We start from the raw sequence: 15,307 nt of genomic DNA, 5'->3' as shown, positions 1-15,307 counted from the left end.
CTGCTTGCCCTCTTTTATTGGCTTGTGACTGTCTGCCTCTCTTTGTTGGCCTTCCAGCCATACTAATGGCCTGCAGTGAGATGTAGCTGTACAAAGCTGGGATGTATATATATATACTGATACTGCAGCTAGCAGAATCAACTGCCTGCCTGTAGTATTATTAGTATGAGAACACCAGCAATTGTCTTCAGGTAGCTTTAGGTGCACACTGTGCAGAGGATGCATTACACTAACTGTAAATACTGTAACTGCCTGCCTGTGGTATTAATAGGTGCAGAACAACAGCAATTGTCTTCAGGTAGCTTTAGGTGCACACTGTGCACAGGACACAGTGCACTAACTGTAAATACTGTAGCTGCCTGCCTGTGGTATTAGTAGGATCAGAAGAACACCAGCAATTTTCTTCAGGTAGCTTTAGGTGCACACTGTGCAGAGGACACAGTACACTAACTGTAAATACTGTAGCTGCTTGCCTGTGGTATTAATAGAAGCAGAGCAACAGCAATTGTCTCCAGGTAGCTTTAGGTGCACACTGTGCAGAGGACGCACTACACTAACTGTAAATGCTGTAGCTGCCTTCCTGTGGTATTAATAGGATCAGAAGAACACCACTAATTTTCTTCAGGTAGCTTTAGGTGTACACTGTGCAGAGGACGCACTACACTAACCTGTAAATACTGCAGCTGCCTGCGGTACTGTACTAATAGGATCAGAAGAACACCACAAATTTTTTTTAGGTAGCTTTAGGTGCACACTGTGCAGAGGACACACTAAACTATCTTGTAAATACTGCAGCTGCCTGCGGTACTGTACTAATAGGATCAGAAGAACACCACCAATTTTCTTCAGGTAGCTTTAGGTGCACACTGTGCAGAGGACGCACTACACTAACTTGTAAATACTACAGCTGCCTGTGGTACTGTACTAATAGGGTCAGAAGAACACCACTAATTTTCTTCAGGTAGATTTAGGTGCACACTGTGCAGAGGACGCACTACACTAACCTGTAAATACTGCAGCTGCCTGCGGTACTGTACTAATAGGATCAGAAGAACACCACAAATTTTTTTTAGGTAGCTTTAGGTGCACACTGTGCAGAGGACACACTAAACTATCTTGTAAATACTGCAGCTGCCTGCGGTACTGTACTAATAGGATCAGAAGAACACCACCAATTTTCTTCAGGTAGCTTTAGGTGCACACTGTGCAGAGGATGCACTACACTAACTGTAAATACTGTAGCTAATAGGACTAATAGGATCAGAAGAATACCAGCAATTTTCTTCAGGTATCTGTAAATACTGTAAAAACACCTGTCTGTCAGTAGTAGGAAGAGAATAACAGGAACAGATCTAGCTAAACTGAATACAGTATATATATATATATATATATATATATATATTTACAACAACTAGGATGTATGTGAATATATATATATATATATATATATATATATATATATATATACACACAATTGCATCTAACTGAATCACCTGCCTACTCTATCTAACTTAAATCAAATGACACTGTCTCTCTGTCTATCTATCTTTCTCTGAATGCCACAACACACTACACAGGGCTGCCGTGCAGGCAGCCTTATATAGTGTGGGGAGTGTACTAAACCCCCTGAGCCATAATTGGCCAAAGCCACCCTGGCTTTGGCCAATTACAGCTCTCTCTAATGACGGCGCTGTGATTGGCCAAGCATGCGGGTCATAGTGCATGCTTGGCCAATCATCAGCCAGCAATGCATTGTGATGCCACAGTGAATTATGGGCCGTGACGCGCCACTCAAATTTGGCGCGAACGGAACATATCATTCGGAATTTGGCAAACAACCGAACAGGCAATGTTGGTGTTGAACATGTGTTCGATTCGAACACGAAGCTCATTCCTACACAGAACCAAAAGAAGGGATAATTTTGCAGGGTCCTTGTAAAATATAAAGCAGACTAGGTTCAAGCCTCCATGGGCTGTATTCAGGAGGACTAAAAGATCTAGAAAAATAAAACACACAACAATATAGGGTGTTGGTTAAATTGCTAAAAATGAGCCCCTGTAGATAGATCTAATAATGATAGCAGCTGATCAGAGAGTAGCTTACCTAGATAAGTCAGCTGCCCCAGAGTGTCTGTGGTATGCTGCAAGCAGGAAGCTGTTAGATAACAGCTGATCCTTAAATGTGTAAGGCTTGCCGAAGAGTAGAAATGTGATAGGCTAATTGGACTGGGGAGGAGGTACCAGACACTTTGTGTGGACATAAATGAGATGCCCCCTAGTACAGCTGCGCGCGGCATCACCTCCAACATGCCACCTGATGGATAGAGGAGGAGCAGCATCTGGGAGGGGGCGCAGCATGGCGTGACTATGTCATGCTGCTCCCAGGGAGGTGGGGCCAGCGCAACGTCACGGTGATGTCACCCTGTGTCAACGTCTCACGACGCTGTATCCGGCGTGTTCATTGCCAAGGGAACCAAGACAACAGACTGCCGGAGAAGAGGGAGGCCGGGCACGTCAGGAAAGACACGCCGCGGTCCCCCCTGCGCCGAGTGGAGACTATCGAGAAGATGGAGAGAGAAGATATAGGCAAGATTAGCCCCGCCCACCGTAGAAAGAAAGGCCTCTCTGGAGTCACAACAGACCAGTCATCCGGATTCCTGGATGAATGAACACTGTACAACCAAATCAGTCATATACAATTATATACTAACAGTATAGTAAACATACACACATGGAAATACATACATCATATTACATGCAAAAAAAAAACAGAAACATTGGAGAAAGATGGAAAAAAGGAAAGGAAAAGAGAAAACTGGGTGCTGCACAGTTGAGGGACAAGCAGGGGGTCCGACCATGGCCAGAGTGCAACAGAAAGTTTGCAGTCAGTTAGTTGGAGCCCTGCTTATTCAGGGGGTTCCAACTCAGATCCTCCCGAAGAGAACCCCTCCAAAAAGGGCCTAAAAGACATTGTTCCATTTAGGCCAGGTGGTTTAGTCGCATTTAAGCCAAATATCCACCTCTGCTCAGACTGTAGGAGTAGTTTGTTGGTATCACCACCCCGTATTCTAGAATGCATCCTATCCAAGATGAGAAAAGATATTTTTGGAGTGACACCATCATGTACTTCTGTGACGTGCCTCCCCAGTGGAACACTGGGATTGCAAGTTTGCATTGACACAATGTGTCAGTAGGCACGATACCAAAACTGCTGTATCGTCTTGCCTACATAATAACAAGAACAGTCGCACAAAAGAAGATAGACCATGCCTGTTGTCTGACAGTTGGTGTGGTGTTTGGGTACATAGCGTTCTCCACTGGGCAGTATTACATTTCTGGAGGTATTCATATAGCGACAGTAGTTGCAACCCCCACAGGTAAAAGTACCTGGGTATTTGCACGGATATTGTCGTCTCAAGTTGTTAAACTCACTAGAGACCAGATGATCTTTCAGAGATCTAGCCCGTTTGTGAGTAAATGCAGGTTTTTTGCTGACAAATGGACCAATTTTGGGATCCATGGTGATGACATGCCAGTGCTTGCTGGTAGTTCTTTTAAAGGTTTCATGTTGATTAGAAAATCAAGTTATTATTGAGATTGGATTGGTTTTCTTATTTTTTGACGATGGGTTGTATAGAAGATCATTCCTTGTTCTTCGTAGAGCTCTGTTATAGGCCTTTTTGAGACCTTTTTAAGGTTTTAGAGTAACCGCGTTTGAAGCCATGTTTTCGGTTATGGCGTGTATGTTAAAGCCATGAGAGATGAAGAGGTCTTGCACAGATGTTAGCTTATTACAAATGGAGCGGGCGTTCCAAAAGGTGCATGAAATTGGTGGGCTGCTTTGAGGAAGCAGGGGGATAGAAATTAAACTTAGTTGATTGCGGTGGTTGCCAGAGGAGGAGGGGTATTGGATAAGTGGCTTTCAGTTGGAAAATAATGGACCAGGATTAGGAGAAATGTCACCTGAGACTAGGAGAAGGAGGAGGGCGAGAAAGGCAAGAAGGGAGTGGGATGTTCATGAGCGCATGTGTCTAGTGGCCCTGGTGTTTGTTAGCATGTGGGTGCAGCAAATGAAGGAGATGATGGGTGCAGTAGTTGGGAGAGGGTAGGAATGAGGGTGATATGTGCATGCTGCAGGGTAGAGAGGAGGGGTAGAGTAAGGATAATTTGAGGATAGAAGACACTGACGTGAGAAGGAAGAGAATAAGGAGCATGTTAGTGGACAGAGAGTGGGAATCTGACTTCATATTAAATAAATGTTAAATGCTGGTTTGCTTGTCATCTTTCAGAGTGGGGCAGAGCAGAGTTCTTGTTGTATCTTCATACTGCTTTTGTTAAACTGCGGTGGTGAAACTGCGCATCACTTATGACAGAGCCACTCAGGAAAGAGCCATGGTGTCTGCACCTTGCCCCTGTCTGCGCCACTTCATAGGCTGCTTTCAATTTATAGGGAGACTGAGCAGGCATGCATTTCTCAATTGGTCGTTATAGGGTCACCTGAATATGGGGGAGAAGATGGCCAATACCAGACCAGCTACACCAGACCAGCTAATTACCAGACCAGCTAATTACCTCTCTTGATCACTCAAAACAAATGGGGTTGAGAACCAATCACCATTAATGTTGCTATTGCATTGTGTGTGTTTTAGAGCTAGCATTAAATATAGAAGTTTAAAGATATGGCAGCAGAAGACAATTACCAAAAATGATACAGCAACGTCAGATAGTTCAGCAGAGTAGAATGTACAGATGGATAGAAGACATTTACCTGTAAAAAAGCAGAGAAGACATGATCAGAATTGATAACTGCGGTGGTTACAGTATATTGTGTATATACATGCATCCTAGGTGTTGAATATATATATATATATATATATATACACACACTGTATTCAGTTTAGCTAGATCCGTTCCTGTTATTCTCTTCCTAATGACAGGCAGGCAGGTGTTTTTCCTGTATTTACAGTATTTACAGTTAGTGTACTGAATCCTTTGCACAGTGCGCACCTAAAGCTACCTGAAGACAATTTCTGTTGTTCTGATCCTATTAATACCACAGGCAGGATGCTTTAAAGTTTTAAAGCTTTTAAAATTTAAAGTTTGTGTATTCTGACCTCTGATCCTATTAATACCACAGGCAGGATGCTTTAAAAGCTTTAAAGCTTTTAAAATTTAAAGTTTGTGTATTCTGACCTCTGCACAGTGTGCACCTAAAGCTACCTGAAGACACTTGCTGGTGTTCTTCTGATCCTATTAGTACCACAGGCAGGCATCTACAGTATTTACAGTTAGTGTACTGTGTCCTCTGCACAGTGTGCACCTAAAGCTACCTGAAGAAAATTGCTGGTGTTCTTCTGATCCTATTAATACCACAGGCAGGCAGCTACAGTATTTACAGTTAGTACAGTTGTGTCCTCTGCACAGTGTGCAACTAAAGCTACCTGAAGAAAATTGGTGGTGTTCCTCTGATCCTATTAGTACCACAGGCAGGCAGCTGCAGTGTTTACAGTTAGTTTACTGTGTCCTCTGCACGGTGTGCACCTAAAGCTACCCGAAGACAATTTCTGTTGTTCTGATCCTATTAATACCACAGGCAGGCAGCTGCAGTATTTACAGTTAGTGTACTGTATCCTCTGCACAGTGTGCTCCTAAAGCTACCTGAAGACAATTGCTGTTGTTCTAATCCTATTAATACCACAGGCAGGCAGCTGCAGTATTTACAGTTAGTGTACTGTGTCCTCTGCACAGTGTGCACCTAAAGCTACCTGAAGACAATTGCCGGTGTTCTCATGCTAATAATACTACAGGCAGGCAGTTGATTCTGCTAGCTGCAGTATCAGTATATATACATCCCAGCTTTGTGCAGCTACATCTCACTGCAGGCCATTAGTATGTCTGGAAGGCCGACAAGGAGAGGCAGACAGTCACAAGCCAATAAAAGAGGGCAAGCAGGCTCTGTGTCTAGAGGCAACAGTGCTGGTCATGGAGACGGTGCATCCTCATCAGCACGTGGCCGTGGGACATGCCTGTCCTTTTTTTCGGCAGCTAGCCAAGACTTGGTAGAGTGGATGACCAAGCCGTCCTCATCCTCCTCATCCTCTCTCACCCAGGCTCAGGGTACTTTGTCTGGCAAAGCAGCTGCCAATGTGGCATTTTCCCTCGGCTCAATGGTATCAGTCACTTCTTCCCTAGCCCCACCATGTCTTCCTGAGGAGTCCCCCAAATTGACCACAGTGTTGGGTACAGGTTCCAGGAGGATGCCCAGCTTTTGAAGGCTCCGATGATGGTACCCAGCTAGAGGAATGCAGTAATGTGAGCCCAGAGAGTGGGGGTGCCCAAGAAGGACAGCAATCTGGCAGTCATGTTCCCCCAGCTGCAGCATACTGCCAGGTTTGCTCCAGTGATGAGGAGGGAGGGGATGATGAGGTCACTGACTCCACGTATGTGCCTGATAGGAGAGAGGAGGAGGAGGCAGGATGCCCTCCAGGAGCCAGCTTAAGGGCAGCACACCGACTGCATCACACCGCGGAGCTCCACATGTGCAGGGCGCTGCTGTCTCTGCACGTTATTCCAAAAGTTCTTTGGTGTGGGCTTTTTTGAGACGAGTGCATCAGATCCCACCACTGCAATTTGCAACATATATCTCAAGCGTATCTCGCGTGGCCAAAACATCACCCGCTTGGGCACCACATGCTTGACCAGACATATGTCGACCTGCCATGCAGTTCGTTGGCAAGCATACCTAAAAGACCCACACCAAAGAACAAAGTGGACCTCTCCTTGCTCCTCATCAGCTGGGATCTCCAACCCCACTATACTTTCAGTCCTTTCTGAAACCTGCACTGAGAGGAATGAAGGTGTAGAAAGGTGTGTCACAGCCAAGTACTTGCGGGCAATCTGCTATCGGTACACCAATGTCAGATTGTACCAGGTAAATTCCCCTGCCCCAGCTGCTGCACCGCCAAAAGAAGTTTGCTCCCAGCCATCCACATGCCCAGCAGTTGAATGCAAACATGGCTAAATTGCTAGCACTTCAACTGCTGGCATGTGGAAGGCAATGTCTTGGCCTCACTGGACAGGGCGGTCAGTGGTAAGGTAAATATTACCACTGAGTCATGGTCCAGCAGGCATGGACAGGGATGTTGCCTATCTTTCACCGTGCACTGGGTGACTCTTCTGGCATCTGGGAAGGATGCAGGACAGGGTGCAGTAGAGGTTTTTCTGCCACCACGCCTCCAAAATTCTACTAGTGGTGATTCTGCCACACCTCTCTCCTCTACCCCCACCTCTTCTTCTTCCTCCATGGCCTCTTCCTAGCTGATTTGTCATTGGAACCAGCAGTGCTCCGTAGGCGTTCAAGGGGCTACGCAAGCACGCAGGCAAAAAGATGCCATGCGGTGCTTGAGCTGGTGTGCTTGGGAGACAGGAGCCACACTGGGCAGAGATTCTGTCAGCTCTGCAGGGGCAGGTTCAGAAGTGGTTGATGCCACGCCAGCTTAAGCCAGGTATGGTGGTTTGCGGCAATGGCACCAACCTCCTCTCTACCCTCCGACAGAGACAACTGACCCATGTGCCCTGTTTGGCTCATGTCCTTAACTTGGTGGTGCAGCGGTTCTTGGGCAGGTACCCAAGCTTACAGGATGTCCTGAGGCAGGCCAGGAAAGTCTGTGTGCATTTTTGCAGGTCAAATAATGCCAGTGCTCAGCTGGCTGACCTCCAAAAGTAATTTAACCTGCCCAAGAACCGCCTAATCTGTGACATGCCCACCAGGTGGAACTCAACGTTGGCCATGTTGCAGCGGCTGCACACACAGCAGAGGGCCATCAATGAGTACCTATGCGACTATGGCACCAGGACAGGGTCAGGGGAGCTTGTTTTTTTTTTCCCCCACGCCATTGGGCTATGATCAGGGATGCATGCACTGTCCTGTCACCATTTGAGGAGGCCACGAGGATAGTGAGCAGTGACAGTGCATGCATCAGTGACACTCTCCCTCTTGTCCACCTGTTGGAGCACACGCTGCGTGGAATATTGGACAGGGCACTTGAGGCAGAACAGAGGCAGGAAGAGGAGGACTTCCTTACCTCTCAAGGCCCCTTAATCCAGACAGTGTTCCTGCATGCTCACCGATCACACAGGAAGAGGACAAGGAGGAGGATTGTGTCAGCGTGGAGGTGGAGCCTGGCACTCAGCATCAGCAGCAGTATTCAGGGGATCATTTACAGTCCGAAGAAACCCATGGACTTGTACGTGGCTGGGAGGAGGTGGCTGTGGATTATGTCATCCTTAGTGACCCAGAGGACTCTGGACCGAATGCCTCAGAAACCTACGCTGCATGGCCTCCCTGATCCTGCATAGCTTGCGGAAGGATCCTCGTATTCATGGTATCAAGGGGAAGGATCATTACTGGCTGGCAACCCTCCTTGAGCCACGTTAAAAGGGTAAGGTTGCGGACCTTATCTTGCCATCGCAGAGGGAGCAGAGGATGGGGGCCTTGCAGAAAGGTTTGTGCAATGTGTTTCCAGAGCCTGGGAGGTTACAATTTCCTAGTCCTACTGGACAACGTGTTGCTGAGGCTTCGGTCAGTCACAGAAGGAGTGGAGGAGAAGATGGCTGTCTGACCGATGTGTTCAGACAATTTTTTAGTCCGCAGCCCCAAGGTATGATTGGTTCCAGCAACCATCGCCAGCGTCTGATTGACATGGTGCAGGATTACCTAGGGGCAAGATCAGACTTGGACACCTTTCCCACTGAAAATTCTCTGGGTTACTGGGTCTTGAGGATGGATCACTGGCCAGAGCTTGCACAGTATGCAATTGAACTACTGGCCTGTCCTGCATCCAGCGTTCTTTCGGGACGCACATTCGGTGCTGCTGAAGGCTTTGTAACCGATCACAGGGTACACCTGTCCACCGAATCGGTGGATCGGCTGACCTTCATAAAAATGAATCAGTCTTGGATCATGAGCTACCAAGCACCTGATGCTGATGTAACCGATTGTTTTTTTTTTTTAACGTGAGATCCCTTCAAGACTGCCTATGCTGACGCTGAGTGACATCCTATTATGCTGAGTGACAATCCTCTTCCTCCTCAATTTTCATGCTGATAGCTTTTAAGAACATTTTTGGTTCTTGGCACTGCCACCAGTGGTCAAGGCCCAATTTTTCTGCCCCTGCTTAACAGGGGCGTGTAATTACAATTTTTGATGCAATACTTTGCAGCAGGGCTCATTCCTGTGCTCCAACTATAGTATCTGTGAGGGGTTGCAGTGTTGTGGCATCAGCACCAGTGCCTATGGCCCAATTTTTCTGCCCCTGTTCAACAGGTTCATGTAATTACAATTCTTGATATATTTCACAGCAGGGCCTGTTCCAGCGCCCACCAAGAGTAACTGTGAGGACTTACAGTGTTGTGGCAACACCACCACCACCACCAAAGGCCCAATTTTTCTGCCCCTGTTCAACAGGGGCATGTAATTACAATTCTTGATCTAATATTTCACAGCAGGGCCCATTCCTGCGCCCACCAAGAGTAACTGTGAGGGCTTACAGTGTTGTGGCAACACCAACACCTAAGGCCCCAATTTCTGCAGAGTATATAGGGCAGGCCCCTACTTTCAAACATCCAACTTACAAACGACTCCTACTTGCAAAAGGAAGGAGACAACAGGAAGTGAGGTTAAATCTATCCCAGGAAGGGAAATTCTCTTCAGTAAGAGTTAATATGGGAAAAACGTGTCTCCTATTCACTGATGCTTTATCACCAATCCTTGTTTAACTAAAAAACCCAAATTTTCAAAAAACATTTGTCATTGGGACAGAAAGTGAGGTGAAATCTTCTGAAGAGGTACACAGACAGCAAAACAAATGTTACAGGGCTGATAACCCTTCCCTATGTTTTCCAAAAAGCTTAAAAATAGATTTTTTTGGCTGGAGCTACACTTTAAAAATGTACCAGTTCAAAATTACAAACAGATTCTACTTAACAAACCTACAGTCCCTGTCTTATTTGCACCACCTGTATAATGCTGTTCAGAGTATATAGGGCCTGGGGGCCCCACGCCTTTCCTTTTTTTAATTTGGGTCCGGGGTTCCCCTTAATATCCATACAAGACCCAAAGGGCCTGGTAATGGACTGGGGGGGGGGGGGGAGTACCCATGCCGTTTGTCTCACTGATTTTCATCCATATTGTCGGGACCCGACATAACGTTAAAGCTGCAAGCAGTTTTAAATGACTTTTATTCCTTTACAAATGTCATTTTGTGCAGGGACTGTTCTAAGCACGGGAAACATGCGCCACTTTACAGGCATACTATAGACACCCCCCAGGTATGATATTTAAAGGAATATTTCACTTTTTTTTTTCACTTTAGGCATCATTAAAATCATTGCACCCGAAAAAATGGCCATTTTTAAAACTTTTTTTTGGGTTGATACATGTCCCCTGGGGCAGGACCCGGGTCCCCAAACACTTTTTAGAACAATAACTTGCATATTAGCCTTTAAAATTAGCACTTTTGATTTTGAACGTTCGAGTCCCATAGACTTTAACGGGGTTCTAAAGTTTGCACGAACTTTCGATCTGTTCGTAGGTTCTGGTGCGAACCGAACCGTGGGGTGTTCGGCTCATCCCTAGTCAGCAGTGGTCTTGATGGATAAATTTGTAGCTGAATCGCAGCTTAGGTCAAGATTCTATTACAAGAATGCTGAATCAAAGCTCCAATCAAGATTTTCTAAATTAAGGGACATTCTTTTTCCTCAGCTGTCAGATGTACATTCATTGATGACAGAATGCAGATTGCAGCTGGTCTTCTGTAAGCAACTGTGTAGCATATACTTGTTATACTAGTTACAGAGTCCATGAACTGATTAACATGAGTGATGTTGTGCAGGATCTCAGTCTTAGTAGGCTCCTTGTTACCTGCTGAAGGTCCAGTCTTGTTGCTGTCAGTTGTAGCTTGAGATAGAATATCACTGACACTTCTGTATTTCTCATGTAGATGTCACCGCTTGCAAGAAGTCTGATTGTCAGTATTGGTACCTCTTTGGGGTTATTATTATAGGTATTCATAAGTTCCCATAGCGTCTTAACAATAGTTTAACAAGTACAAGAGAGCACCAATAAAAACCCAACCTAGGTCAGTCCTTTGGGAGTAGGCACTATTGATCAAACCATTGAACTGTTCATGTATTTTGTTCACCCCTCGGACGTCTCTTCCCAGTAAAAAACTTGATTTTGTCATTTTGGTAAGTGGTGGGATTTAACCAGTCAATGATGTAAAAATACATGACATGTGTTTCCTAGCATAGGATCTCCTCTCTGTCATTAGGTAATTGTTTCCATTCAATGAGTGTAGGAAAATGAAATGTTTTCTACTACTAAAGAACTCAGAAGTGGCAAATAAATTACTTCTTTGATTGTTAAGAAAAACATAGATCCCAACAGCTTTGCATACTTACATAGCTAGTCAGGTTGAAAATAGACACAAGCCATCTAGTGCAACCAGTAGGAAAAAAATAAATAAATACATGAAAACCTCCATATACAGAACCCTATGCCCATGGTTGATCCAGAGGCAGGCAAAACATGCTAAAGCATGGTCCAATTTATTTTACCATGGGAAAACAAAAATTATTTTCCAAACCTCTATTTTTTTTGGATATTCCCTTTTTATTGATAATGTTTTTTAAAATAATTGTTACATACCACAGTATCATCAAATTCCAAAACAATTCACATGGAGCTTCTAATAACCCTCACCCCCTTTTCCCCCACCCCCCCAAAAAATTAAGGAAAACCCAATAAAACATATCCCCCTCCTGATCCTCTGACCCCCAAGAATCCCACTCCTTTTCTTTCTTATCAATTCCAGTGTCATCCCCCATTTAGTTGCCCTTCACTGCACTCTCATCAGTTCCTCAATATATTTTCTGTGACCTGGTCCCCAAAACTAAACTGCATATTCCAGATGAGGTCTTACTAATGTTTTGTACATGGCAAGATTATGGGGTTGATTTACAAAAGCACATAGATTGTGCACTTTTGCAAGCGCAGTTGCACTCTTAGTAAATGTGGTAGAGCTCTGCTGACTTCCATATTCCAATTATGTGCAAGCAAAAATGCTGTTTTTTTATATTTTTGTTGCATGTAATTGGGTGTTCTTTGTAAAGTGAAGCTTTACCTCATTTACTAAGCTCTGGAGCAACTGCACTTGCAAAAGTGTACAGTCAATCTGCCTTTAGTAAATCCACCCCAATGTCTCTTGTTCTGGAGTCTATACCTTTTTTAGTACAAGAAAGTATTTTACTTGATTTAAAAACTGCATTTAGGTATCCAATCAACCTCTAACATTGAAGATGTGGATGCTGGAAATGAATAGAATTATTGCTTTTGGAAAGAGTACCTATCAGTGTAGTGGCTCAACCTGCAAACTCTTACTACTATGGCCTTGCTAGCTAGTTTATCAGTCTTCTCTGTTGCTGCCTTTCCCATCTTGAGCACGGAATCCTTTCTGGGAGAAACCAGGTTTAGACAATGTATTTGATCTTTGCATTTAACTTTATTTCCAGATTGGGTGTCCCACTGGGGCCTCCCAGTTTTGATATTGTTGTTATATACTTGTTTTGGGACATTATGACTGTATGAACACCGATAGATCTTTTATCTTCTCATACCTAGTCTAAATGTGTCTCTTTCTTATATTACTATGTGTGTGTGTATAATTAGTCTGGAAATAACTGTATTTTCTATAATAGTGCTCCGCTTACTTTTGTCTGAACTGTTTGTATTTTTTGTCTAAAAAAATCTTTACTAACATTTTCTGATTTAAAAAACAATGCAGCTCGGAATTGCATGCTGTATTAAGTCTGTGATCTACCAGAACACCCAGATGCGTCTAGACTATTGACTCTCTCAGTTGTGCTCCCTCTAGAATGTTTGATGCATGCATGTTTTTAGCCTTCATTAGACTTCATTAGCTGTCCAATCAAACAAGGCATTCCGGTCTTCTTGAAAGTTGGAGACATAGCTTGGTGTCATGTAGACATCATGCAGGGGTTCTTTAATATCAACACATGAACTCAAGAAAATGCTAGCCCACCTGGCTATGCTTCCACAGCACCACTGCTATTATACTGCCCCCTCAGACAATGAGCTATTCAGGCTCAATTAGCCTTATGGATTGCAGCACCTCACTGGGCAGATCTACACTCTGACCTCTCAATAGGAGCCCACCTGATTCCTGGGATGAGACCTCATATCTCCCGGCTGTTGACTGGGAACATCTGACCCCTGGCTGAGACCTTCTGTTTCCAGACTCCTGGAAGGGGCACCTCTGACCCATGGTGGAAACCTCCTGTCTCCAATATGGGAGCCCTGAGCTATCTTCAGGCCTTCCTTATAATGTCTGTTTGCACCTGCACACACTCCCCGCTGGTCTTTACCAAGACCTGGACACTTGGTTAAAGACTTCTTCCCACTCAAGATACTTTGAATTGTATGGGCTTCAGACTCTGATCTGGGAATTACAAAACACAGAGAAAGATGAAAAAAAAAACCTTTCTCCACTCAGAATTGACATTCTAGAGTCCCGCGCTCTGCCTATGTGCGAATCCTGTATCACTTTTCTTAACATTTTTAAAGTGGCAGGGCCTTGCAATGTCACAATAGATTCAAAATTACCGGTTCCAACACTGAAACTTGGGGTACACCACTAATAACAATATACCATTCAGAGTATGAATCATTGATAACTACTCTCTACAGTATTTAAGCCAGTGTCTATGACTTTTTAAAAGTCTATAGCCCTTACACAGTGACTGTCTGTGGGGAATCATGTCAAATGCTTTGGCAAAGTCCAAGGACACAGCCACCCCTTTGTCTAAGTTTTTGCCTATTTACTCATAAAAATAAAGCAGATTATTTGACAATGACAATTTCATGAAATCATGCTGACTTTTGCTTACAATATTGTTTTCTAGCAAAAACTGATTTATGTGGTCTCTTATTAAACTTTTGTTGGTTAACCTCAAAGAAATGCTTTAGTCAGAGATATTTTTGAAATGGTTTTCTCCGAAAGTCCTTTGACATGTAGTTTTCTATGTTTAGATATAATTGTAGGAGATGACTGCTCATGGCTCTCCCTGCCATGATCTGAAACAGGTGTAATATCTACAGTGGATGTGAAGTCCCATTTATAGAGGCCTCAATTTAAAGCTTACATGTGTCTATAATTATGACATTCTGAGCATTTAACTGTAGCTTTGCAGTCTCTGGCTAAATGCTCCATATATGTGATACAGTACATGCAAAGCAAGTGGCATGGTATACTAGAAACTCCTTGCATTCCTCAAAGGGCTTTCTTTTGAATGAGACACAATTTCTGGGATAATGTGGCTCATCATTGAGAGAGTAGAAGTTTACATCTTTTTTTTCCCTCATTTTGCTGTTGCTGCAGATAGTGCGTGTAACATTTGTCTTTCCAACTAAGACAGTGGTGGTTGAGCTTAGTGAATGAGTTTGAAGAGAAGACTGCTCAGTTACTGAAGGCATTGTTGTTCAAGAAGATACCAGAGCCTATATTGCAGCTATGAGCTCGCTCAAATGACATACCTCCTTGGACCCAGTATGTACAGATAGGATGACCCCTTTTCTAACTTGACACCATTCACAGGCAGCTTAACTGTTTAATAAGAGGTCTTTAGGAGTTCAAGAAGACAATGAAGACTTTCTATACCTTGTTCATGTGATGGCTAATGCTGATGACAGAGTAAACATAGAGGAAGCAAGGATGGTCTAGCTAGGACTGAACTAACTAGAACTAAACAGGAGGTGAAAACAGAGAGAGATACCAAATACAGAAGATTAACACATTGTAGTGGCACTAATCCACTACTAGATGCAGGGCTGTGTTTTGGCCTAGGCCAACAAGGCCTAGGCCTAGGGCGGCACTTTGCGGGGGTGGCAAAATAGGCCGCCCCCCCGCATGAGAGAAAGCCCCCCCACCCGCTGTGTATGGGCGTGCTTGGCAGAGGGTGGGGGCGTGTATCTCACGCCCCCTACTCTCTGACAAGCACGCCCATACACCGTGGCACCGCTACAGAAAGCCGGCCGCCGTGGGCTGCAAGTGTGCGGGAGGCGGCAGCGGGAGCCGGGAATCAGTCAGACGGGTGGGGGGGGGCTTTCTCTCATGCGGGGGGGCGGCGTGTGTCACTCGCGCCCCCCATATGCAACAGGTGACAGGTGGAGCCTTAAGCTCCACCTACCCTCCCCTGCACTGCTTTCCTGCAGTGAATCTTCTCCTCGGCC

This window comes from Aquarana catesbeiana, linkage group LG02, assembly GCF_042186555.1.
Source record: "Aquarana catesbeiana isolate 2022-GZ linkage group LG02, ASM4218655v1, whole genome shotgun sequence".
NCBI classification, from domain to species: Eukaryota; Metazoa; Chordata; class Amphibia; order Anura; family Ranidae; genus Aquarana; species Aquarana catesbeiana.
The sequence above is the reverse complement of the archived record's forward strand: the minus strand, read 5'-3'. Positions refer to the sequence as shown.